This window comes from Arachis hypogaea, chromosome 14 (assembly GCF_003086295.3).
Source record: "Arachis hypogaea cultivar Tifrunner chromosome 14, arahy.Tifrunner.gnm2.J5K5, whole genome shotgun sequence".
Classification (NCBI taxonomy): Eukaryota; Viridiplantae; Streptophyta; class Magnoliopsida; order Fabales; family Fabaceae; genus Arachis; species Arachis hypogaea.
The window spans coordinates 10,737,816-10,749,551 of NC_092049.1; the positions used below are offsets into that span (position 1 = coordinate 10,737,816).

The 11,736-nt window shown below is 39.4% G+C and overlaps 1 non-coding gene across 1 annotated transcript; it reads right to left on the reverse strand.

Annotated features, from left to right (window-relative positions):
• Positions 1–441: 441 nt before the first annotated feature.
• Positions 442–549, reverse strand: LOC112745888 (small nucleolar RNA R71). The gene has a single exon (XR_003173795.1). It is a non-coding gene; the product is annotated as a small nucleolar RNA R71 (small nucleolar RNA).
• Positions 550–11,736: the final 11,187 nt, after the last annotated feature.

The window sequence follows — 11,736 nt, forward strand, 5'->3', positions numbered from 1 at the left end:
CAATCCAGAGACAACCTTACAGAAATTTTTGAAAAGGAAGAGGAAATGGCAGCCGAAAATAATAACAATGCAAGGAAGATGCTTGGTGACTTTACTGCACCAAATTCCAATTTACATGGAAGAAGCATCTCCATCCCTACCATTGGAGCAAACAATTTTGAGCTTAAGCCTCAACTAGTTTCTCTGATGCAACAAAACTGCAAGTTTCATGGACTTCCATCTGAAGATCCTTTTCAGTTCTTAACTGAATTCTTGCAGATATGTGATACTGTTAAGACCAATGGGGTCGAACCCGAGGTCTACAGGCTCATGCTTTTCCCGTTTACTGTGAGAGACAGAGCTAGAATATGGTTGGATTCTCAACCTAAAGATAGCCTGAACTCTTGGGATAAGCTTGTCACGGCTTTCTTAGCCAAGTTCTTTCCTCCTCAAAAGCTTAGTAAGCTTAGAGTGGATGTTCAAACCTTCAGACAGAAGGAAGGTGAATCCCTCTATGAAGCTTGGGAGAGATACAATCAACTGACCAAAAAGTGTCCTTCTAACATGCTTTCATAATGGACCATCCTAGATATATTCTATGATGGTCTGTCTGAGCTATCAAAGATGTCACTGGACCACTCTGCAGGTGGATCTATTCACCTAAAGAAAACGCCTGCAGAAGCTCAAGAACTTATTGACATGGTTGCTAAGAACCACTTTATGTACACTTCTGAGAGGAATCCTGTAAGTAATGGGACACCTCAAAGGAAGGGAGTTCTTGAAATTGATGCTCTGAATGCCATATTGGCTCAGAACAAACTATTGACTCAGCAGGTCAATATGATTTCTCAGAGTCTGAATGGAATGCAAGCTGCATCCAACAGTACTCAAGAGGCATCTTCTGAAGAAGAGGCTTATGATCCTGAGAACCCTGCAATAGCAGAGGTGAATTACATGGGTGAACCCTATGGGAACACCTATAACCCCTCATGGAGAAATCACCCAAATTTCTCATGGAAGAATCAACAAAAGCCTCAACAAGGCTTTAATAATGGTGGAAGAAACATGTTTAACAATAGTAAACCTTTTCCATCATCCACTCAGCAACAGACAGAGAGCTCTGAGCAGAATCCATCTAGCTTATCAAATTTAGTCTCTGATCTATCTAAGGCCACTCTGAGTTTCATGAATGAAACAAGGTCCTCCATTAAAAATTTGGAGGCACAAGTGGGCCAGCTGAGCAAGAAGATCACTGAAACCCCTCCTAGTACTCTCCCAAGCAATACAGAAGAGAATCCAAAGAGAGAGTGCAAGGCCATTGATATAACCATCATGGCCGAACCTACAAGGGAGGAGAAGGACGTGAATCCCAGTGAGGAAGACCTCCTGGGACATCCAGTAATCAACAAGGAGTTTTCCTTTGAGGAACCAAAAGAATCCGAGGCTCATCTAGAGACCATAGAGATTCTATTGAACCTCCTTATGCCCTTCATGAGCTCTGATGAGTATTCTTCTTCTGAAGAGAATGAGGATGTTACTGAAGAGCAAGTTGCCAAGTACCTTGGTGCAATCATGAAGCTGAATGCCAATTTATTTGGTAACGAGACTTGGGGAGATGAACTTCCCCTGTTCACTAATGAACTAAATGCATTGGATCAACTAAGATTGCCTCAGAAGAAACAGAATCCTGGAAAGTTCCTAATACCTTGTACCATAGGCACCATGACCTTTGAGAAGGCTCTATGTGACCTTGGGTCAGGAATAAACCTCATGCCACTCTCTGTAATGGAGAAACTGGGAATCTCTGAGGTAAAAGCTGCCAGAATCTCATTAGAGATGGCAGATAATTCAAGAAAACAGGCTTATGGACAAGTAGAGGATGTGCTAGTAAAGGTTGAAGGCCTTTACATCCCTTCTGATTTCATAATCCTAGACACTGGGAAGGATGAGGATGAATCCATCATCCTTGGAAGACCCTTCCTAGCCACAGCAAGAGCTGTGATTGATGTTTACAGAGGAGAATTGATCCTTCAACTAAATGAGGACAACCTTGTGTTTAAAACTCAAGGATCTCTCTCTGTAACCATGGAGAGGAAGCATGAAAAACTTCTCTCACTACAGAGTCAACCAGAACCCCCACAGTCAAACTCTAAGTTTTGTGTTGGGAAGCCACAACCAAACTCTAAGTTTGGTGTTGAACTCCCATATCCAAACTCTAAGTTTGGTGTTGGGAAGTCTCAACAATGCTCTGAACATCTGTGAGGCTCCATGAGAGCTCACTGTCAAGCTATTGACATTAAAGAAGTGCTTGTTGGGAGGCAACCCAATTTTTATTTATCTAATTTTATTTTTATTTTTATTGTTCTTTCATGTTTTATTAGGTTCATGATAATGTGGAGTCACAAAATAAATACAAAAATTAAAAACAGAATCAAAAACAGCAGAAGAAAAATCACACCCTGGAGGAAGGACTTACTGGCGTTTAAACGCCAGTAAGGAGCATCTGGCTGGCGTTCAACGCCAGAACAGAGCATGGATCTGGCGTTGAATGCCAGAAACAAGCAACATCCTGGCGTTCAGATGCCAGGAATGCACCCTGAGAAGAGCTGGCGCTGAACGCCAGAAACAAGCATAGAACTGGCGTTCAACGCCAGAAACATGCTGCATCTGGGCGTTGAACGCCCAGAACAAGCATCAATTCGGCGTTTAAACGCCAGAATTTCATGCAAAGGCGTTTTACACGCCTAATTGGTGCAGGGATGTAAATTCTTGACACCTCAGGATCTGTGGACCTCACAGGATCCCCACCTACCTCACCTTCTCTCTCTTCATTCACGGTCATCCCTTCTGTTTTCCATTCACCATTCACATCCATACACCCCACCTACCTTCAAAATTCAAAATCTCTTTACCACCCAAGCCCACCCATATAGCCGAATACACACATCCCTCCATCTCCTCCATATCTTCTTCTTCTTCTACTATTCTTTCTTCTTTTGCTCGAGGGCGAGTAACATTCTAAGTTTGATGTGGTAAAAGCATATCTTTTTTTTGTTTTTCCATAACCATTAATGGCACCTAAGGGCAGAGAAACCTCTAGAAAGAGGAAAGGGAAGACAAAAGCTTCCACCTCCGAGTCATAGGAGATGGAGAGATTCATCTCAAGGGTCTATAGCTCAGTGGTAGAACATTTGACTGCAAATCAAGAGATCCCTGAGATACCTCAGGGGATACATTTTCCTCCACACAATTATTGGGAGCAATTAAGGGTGGAACATCAAGAACACTCCATCATTCTCCATGAAATTAGAGAAGATCAAAGAGCAATGAGGGAGGAGCAGCAAAGACAAGGAAGAGACATAGAAGAGCTCAAGGACATCATTGGTTCCTCAAGAAGGAAATGCCACCATCACTAAGGTGGACTCATTCCTTGTTCTTAAATTTTCTGTTTTTCGTTTTCTTTATGTTAAGTGCTTATCTATGTTTGTGTCTTATTACATGATCATTAGTATTTAGTAACTATGTCTTAAAGTTATGAATGTCCTATGAATCTATCACCTCTCTTAAATGAAAAATGTTTTAATTCAAAAGAACAAGAAGTACATGAGTTTCGAATTTATCCTTGAACTTAGTTTAATTATATTGATGTGGTGACAATACTTTTTGTTTTCTGAATGAATGCTTGAACAGTGCATATGTCTTTTTGAAGTTGGTGTTTTAGAATGTTAAATATGTTGGCTCTTGAAAGAATGATGAACAGCAGACATGTTATTAGATAATTTGAAAAATCATAAAAATGATTCTTGAAGCAAGAAAAAGCAGTGAATACAAAGCTTGCAGAAAAAATGCGAAAAAAAGAGAAAAAATGGCGAAAATAAAAGAAAAAGAAAGCAAGCAGAAAAAGCCAAAAGCTCTTTAAACCAAAAGGCAAGAGCAAAAAGCCAATAGTCCTTAAAACTAAAAGGCAAGGGTAATAAAAAGAATCCAAGGCTTTGAGCATCAGTGGATAGGAGGGCTTAAAGGAATAAAATCCTGGCCTAAGCGGCTAAACCAAGCTGTCCCTAACCATGTGCTTGTGGCGTGAAGGTGTCAAGTGAAAATTTGAGACTGAGCGGTTAAAGTCAAGGTCTAAAGCAGAAAGAAGAGTGTGCTTAAGAACCCTGGACACCTCTAATTGGGGGCTTTAGCAAAGCTAAGTCACAATCTGAAAAGGTTCACCCAGTTATGTGTCCGTGACATTTATGTATCCGGTGGTAATACTGGAAAACAAAGTGCTTAGGGCCACGGCCAAGACTCATAAAGTAGCTGTGTTCAAGAATCAACATACTGAACTAGGAGAATCAATAACACTATCTGAATTCTAAGTTCCTATAGATGCCAATCATTCTGAACTTCAATGGATAAAGTGAGATGCCAAAACTATTCAAGAGGTAAAAAGCTACAAGTCCCGCTCATCTGATTGGAGCTAAGTTTCATTGATAGTTTGGAATTTATAGTATATTCTCTTCTTTTTATCCTATTTAATTTTCAGTTGCTTGGGGACAAGCAACAATTTAAGTTTGGTGTTGTGATGAGCGGATAATTTATACGCTTTTTGACATTATTTTTAGTATGTTTTTAGTAGGATCTAGTTACTTTTAGGGATGTTTTTATTAGTTTTTATGATAAATTTATATTTCTGGACTTTACTATGAGTTTGTGTGTTTTTCTGTGATTTCAGGTATTTTCTGGCTGAAATTGAGGGACTTGAGCAAAAATCAGATTCAGAGGTTGAAAAATGACTGCAGATGCTATTGGATTCTGACCTCTTTGCACTCAAAGTGGATTTTCTGGAGCTACAAAACTCCAAATGACGCGCTTCCAATTGCGTTGGAAAGTAGACATCCAGGGCTTTCCATAAATATATAATAGTCTATACTTTGCCCGAGTTTAGATGACACAAACTGGCATTTAACGCCAGTTTCATGTTACAGTCTGGCGTTCAGCGCCAGAAACAAGTTGCAAAGTGGAGTTCAACGCCAGAAACACGTTACAAACTGAAGTTCAACTCCAAGAATGACTTCTCCACGTGTAAACTTCAAGTTCAGCCCAAGCACACACCAAGTGGGCCCCGGAAGTAGATTTCTGCATCAATTACTCACTTCTGTAAACCCTAGTAGCTAGTCTAGTATAAATAGAACCTTTTACTATTGTATTTTCATCTTCGGATCCATCTTCGGATCGATCTTTGATCAGTTTTATGCTATTCTAGATCACGTTTGGGGGCTGGCCATTCGGCCATGCCTGGACCTTCATCACTTATGTATTTTCAACGGTAGAGTTTCTGCACTCCATAGATTAAGGTGTGGAGCTCTGCTGTTCCTCATGAATTAATGCAAAGTACTACTGTTTTTCTATTCACTTCAAGCTTATTCCTATTCTAAGATATCCATTCGCACCCAAGAACATGATGAATGTGATGATTATGTGACGCTCATCATCATTCTCACTTATGAACGCGTGCCTGACAAACACTTCCGTTCTACATGCAAACAAGCTAGAATGAGTATCTCTTAGATATCTAATACAGAGGACTGAGTCCGAGATATTAGAATCTTCGTGGTATAAGTTAGAACCCATGGATGGCCATTCTTGAGATCCGGAAAGTCTAAACCTTGTCTGTGGTATTCCGAGTAGGATCTGGGAAGGGATGGCTGTGACGAACTTCAAACTCGCGAGTGCTGGGCGTAGTGACAGACGCAAAAGGAGGGTGAATCCTATTCCAGTATGATCGAGAACCTCCAGATGATTAGCCATGCAGTGACAGCGCATCGGACCATTTTCACAGAGAGGATGGGAAGTAGCCATTGACAACGGTGATGCCCTACACAAAGCTTGCCATGGAAAGGAGTAGGACTGATTGGATGAAGACAGCAGGAAAACAGAGGTTCAGAGGAACGAAAGCATCTCTATACGCTTATCTGAAATTCTCACCAATGATTTACATAAGTATCTCTATCTTTATTTTCTGTTTATTTATTATTATTATTCGAAAACTCCATAACATTTAATATCCGCCTGACTGAGATTTACAAGATGACCATAGCTTGCTTCATACCAACAATCTCCGTGGGATCGACTCTTACTCACGTAAGGCTTATTACTTGGACGACCCAGTGCACTTGCTGGTTAGTTGTGCGAAGTTGTGAAGTTATGTTTGGACCATGGTATTGTGCACCAGGTTTTGGCGCCATTGCCAGGGAGAGAACGAACAACAAATTTTACAACCTGAGTAACAATTTCGCATACCAGTTATATATTGAAGTTGGGTGCTTCTTCCTAGCTTGATTCAGAAATTCCTTTTGAATATGCAGAATGTTCCTTACTTGGGATGCAGTGCCTTGTATACTTGTAAGTTCATTGACTGTTAGTCATTATATTATATTGAGCTACTTTTTTTTGTTGCATTTCAAATCATGATTGTGTTAAATTCTATGGTGGTTGCAGCCTAGTAGTTATTGGATGGATTTTAGTTTCATGTACCTTCATACTTTGTGCTGGATTTCTGTTTCTTCATGCATGCAGTTCGGTTTCAATACTTGACACTATATCTAAACTCATATTTGCAATACAATGTATTCGTTCCCTTTCTAAATACTAAGTTCTTAATTACTTCTTAGAGTGAGTTTGCATTATTTAAGATTTTCCTGTTCTTGTATGGCACTTCAATTTATTTAAGATTTTCTTAGACAATTTATATTATTATTTTTTTATTTCAGATTTTCAGGTGTGTGGCACTTATTAGAACTTCTCCATGAGAAATGAGAAAGGAGCTGTATGAATATGATGGAGTTTGTAATTTGTAGTTTACATTTTGGAGATTTATAATTCCTTGTTTTTCTTGTCCTATGTATCTATCTAGTTCATTAGGGTTCTTCAATGTGTCTTGTTAGTTTGTACTTTAAAGTTTATATGTTGAAGATTTATAAAACAATCTTAGTTAATGAAAGATATTTGAACTATCTATGTTATTATATATTATATAAATGTTGACTTGTTGAGTAAATTAGTTAATATATTTTTTAATTAAAAAAATAATATAATCTGATAAATTATGTGTGTAATTTGTATTAAAAAATTATTACAAAATAAATAGTGTTTTGTAACTAAAGAAAAAAATGTTACAAAATTAAGTTACATTTTGTAACAAAAATTTTATGATAGGAAAAAATAGATTGTCACCAAAAATACCTTGAAGATCAAAATTTGTTACCACTTTTGTAATGGCTTCTGGTTTTTTGTATCACAAAAATTTGTTACAAAATATCATTTTGAATTGTAACAGTTTCGTTTTTTTGTTACAAAAACTTTTTGTAACGGGACATACTGCAACGGCCCCTTTTTTGTCACAAAATTCTTTTGTTTCAAAATTTCGATTTTTTGTAACAATTTTTTTTTTGTTACAAATATTACTTTTTCTTGTAGTGTAATTATTCTCTCCCTTCTTTATATTCCTAAGCCTCGATGAATTGAATGGATAAAGGACGAGGTTGGGCTCTTTTCAAACTGAGTTAAACCTAGTGAAAAGCTGGATCTTCTTGGACTCGGTGTATGGTAGCATGAATTCTTTGGCTTCACCGTTTGCAGGGGCCACATGCTTATGGGCCTTGTGTGCCGCCCTTATTCAATATTTGCCAGCACTTGTTCAAATTCAAGACACTGTACGATGAAGACATCAAATTCACTGCAAACAAATGCCATATGACGTTAGCTAAATTGACCAGTTATGCTTACCAGGACCGCTAATCACCACACAGGAAAAAAAAGATAAAAAAGAAAAAGAGACAGCAAAGTAAGCCACAAACAACTTACCTGTCAAAATTGTACTCGGTAAGCTGGACAAGTGCCGCATACGGCGTACGTGGAGATGCTTTCTTGTGGCCAGAGTGATCTTCTTGAGCACATTCATGATCGTCCATGACCACAGGCTCTGCTTGATGGACATCCTGTGGTGGAGGCTCTTGTTGGAATAATCGTTGCCTTCTTCTAACAAGTGGCACGTTATCTTCATCATCAGAGTCCGAGACAACCATAAGTGTCCCCTTGATTTTTGGGACAGTCTCTGTTGGACGTGCTATTTTTATGCCGTTGCTTGATCGGCTTCTGGAATGGGCAACTTTCTCCTCGTACCAGGCCTGCATTCCTATGGTGTAGACATTGAATAGATCAAGAGATATAAGCAACACAGCAGGATATGAAAAACAACATATATAAAACACTTTATCATACTGGAGAGGAGAGGAATAATATTTATAACTACAGTCGCGTCTATATTCCCAGATATCGTCATATGCATGATAAATACCCAAACCAGTCGCATACTTACTAAAATAAACATCCATGATAATAACACAAGTAATTTTAATGAACCGATATCACCTTCTACGCATCCATATCCCTATGTTGAGATTTGGTCTTGCTCTAAGTAGATGGCGCTTGTTCGGAGTCCTTGCGCAGCCGTTTACTTCCATCGCTGACCTTGCCAGACTGCTGGCATGACCCAAGAATTAACAATTACATGCACATCACAACACGTTGCACACCACACAAGGAGAAATGTACTAACAAAATAATAACCAGTTGGATACATACTAAAATAAGCATCCATGATAATAACACGAGTAATTTTAATGAAATGAGATCACCTTCTGCGCATCCATATCTCTTTGCTGAAGTTTAGTCCTGCACCGGGTAGATGGTGCTTGTTCGGAGTCCTTGCGAGGCCGTTTACACCTTGCTTATTCGTTATCTTGCTTACTACTAGCTGCTTCCTTGGGTTTTTTTCCCTTCCTGGGCTTGTCCATGATGCATCCCTTTCTTGGGTTTCTTTCTCTCCTTTAATCTTCAAACCACCATAACTTTTGATCTAGAGCTCCGATTGCCGCACCGTTTGTGGCCACGTGTTCACCACGGAGAGCTCTACAAAACCCATACAATCAATATTGAGGTAAGCCACGTTTTTCTCTTCAAAACTCCATCCCTTGTTTTCGAGTTTCATGAACAAAAGTGTTGAGATTTTGGGCTCTTTGATGTTATAGGACCCAACTCTCTTGAAGGAGAAGATTAATCTTGTCCCGTTGGACCTTGGGTGTGGTAACATTCTCAATCCTAGTATAATTTGTTGTTCTATGATGTTTGGATATTGAGATGTTGTGTATGGGTATGATGATTGTGGCTTAGGTTGTGTATATATGAATATTGGAGCTTGATTGAGACTTTGAAAAGCTTGAAAAGGGATTTTGGTGGTAAAAATATGTTCTTGGAGGTGTTGAGACCTTGAGAGCTTGTGGACAAGTGATTTGGAAGTGCTCCGGTTGAGCTTGGAAAATCGGCTAAGGTATGGTCTCGGTTTCTCGTATTTAAAATGTAATGTGGTAGGAAATACTTAGGCTAGAGGCCCTAAGATAGGCATTGAATTGTTGATGTTATGGAATGGTTGAGATATATGATGTGGTCATATATGTGATTATGAATATTGATGCCTTGATTGTGTGATGTATGAGAAAATGCATGTTGTGATATATTCTTGATGAATGATTGAGGTTGAATTGGTGGGTGGAACCATGTTGATGGTGAGTATGATATTGATTATGTATAATGATGGTTGATTGGAAATGGTATTATTGAAAATTGGGATGAGGAAGGATGTATGACATGTTATTGTGTTTGTCCTTTAGCCATTTGATGGAGAAGTGTTAAAATGCTTAGATGGTGATTTTGGGAATTTTTGGTAAAGTGTTAATGTGTAAGTTGAGGATGGCTTGATGTTAATTTTGGTATATTTTGATTGATTTCAAAAAGGGATGAAATTGGCATGTTTTGGTTGATTTTGAAAAGGGTTGCAAATGGCTTGTTTTGAAAATGGCACTCTGTGGTTTTGAATGAAAATGTGGTTTTTGGGCATACTTTGATGGGAAGTAACTTGAAATCCAGATCTCCGTTTTGTGCCAAATATGTTTGAAACTGAAACTGGATCCGAGGTGGTTATGCCGTTCAAAAAACGGACGAAAAACGTTTTAAAACGATGAAGTTATGTCCGTTGGAAAATTGGGGGTTTATTTTGTGAATTCTACACCTTTTAACTTAGAGAAATTTTTAGCAGAATACCCCTCCACACGTAGGAGTTCTTGACGCGTGCTCGTCATTTTTGAAAAATTGCCATCCACGCGTGCACGTGGCTCACGCGTACACGTCGATGTGCTAAAATGGTTGCCCAGCCAGATTTTACGAGAGTTGCACGAGCACTGTGTGAGTTGTGTGCGTGGGGCACAAACACACCTACGCGTACGCGTGGCTGACGCGTAGGCGTCCCTTGACTGTTTTCCCATCCACGCGTGCACGTGGGCGACGCATACGCGTCAATGTGACTTTTTGGCCATCCACGCGTGCGCGTAGAGGACGCGTACGCGTGGCCCTGTTTTCATCCCAAAGTTGATTTTTGAGTTTTAAAAGCCAAATCTCATACTTTTAAGCCTTCGATCTCACCCCATATGTCTTAAATCATTATGATATGCCTAGCAATGAGAAAGGAGCTAGGTGATGTGGTAACTTGCGGATGAAGCAAGGGGAAAACTTATGATCAATGATGATCAAGATGATTATATTGAGATACGGAGGATGGCGGTGGAAGTGTTGTGTATGCCATGAGCTGAAGGGCTGTATTTATTGATAAATTGGCTGGTTATGGATTTAACCATGAGCCGGATGGCTGAGTTATTGCCGTGTTATGGCGGTGCCATTATTGATTATGGCCAAGTATGAAATGCATATATGCTATTGAATGAAATGTGAATGATGCACTTCTACTATCTGAGACACGATTTTTCCTGGAAGAAAGCAGTGGCTAGCTACCACGTGCTCCAGGTGGAGACTCGAGACTCTGTTGACCCTATATCGTAAGGGTGGCCGGGCACTGTGAAAGCCCTGGATGAGCTCGCCCGCGTGAATATACACTAGTGAGGGTGTTGGATATGGATCATGATTATGATCACGATTATGTTGAGTATAACTCGAGTAGGGGATGCACGACAGAGGGACAGTCCAATGGTTAGCTACTTGGACTTATCGGGTTGGCTATATAACCGACAGATGATATCATCAGCCAGTAGGGACAGGCATTCATCATATGCATATTATGTGAATTGTTTGAGATTGCCTATTTGACTGCATATTACCTGCTAATTGTCTAAATGCCGTATCTATTCCTATTTGAATATCTCTTGTCTGATATAACTGTGTTTTCCATATTATACTCCTGTTGGTGGTTGGGAGGTCTGAAGGATTTGGAATGGGAAGTATTAGTTAGATTGAAGGATCTTTAGTCAGATGCCATTTATGGTTTAGCTTGTTTATAAGCTTTGATCTTATCTGGAGGAAGTTCTAGGATTGCCTTCGCCTTTCCTCTGATATTACATGTTATATATGTGGGAACTGTTACCATGCTGGGAACCTCTGGTTCTCACCCATGCGGATTTTGTGGTTTTCAGATGCAGGACGTGAGGCTTCTCGCTGAAGCATGCTAGAGACTTCTGGATTAGCGAAGATCCTTTTTTCTTGGGACTCTGTTTTGGTTTATATATTTTGATTAGATACTTTTATCTCCACTGAATAATACAACTGTGATGACTCCTTCTAGAGGGGATTTTAGAGAATAGGTTTTTCTCGTATTTATGTCCCTTTGGTTCCTTTGGGGTTTCCTATTTTATTTACTTGTATATA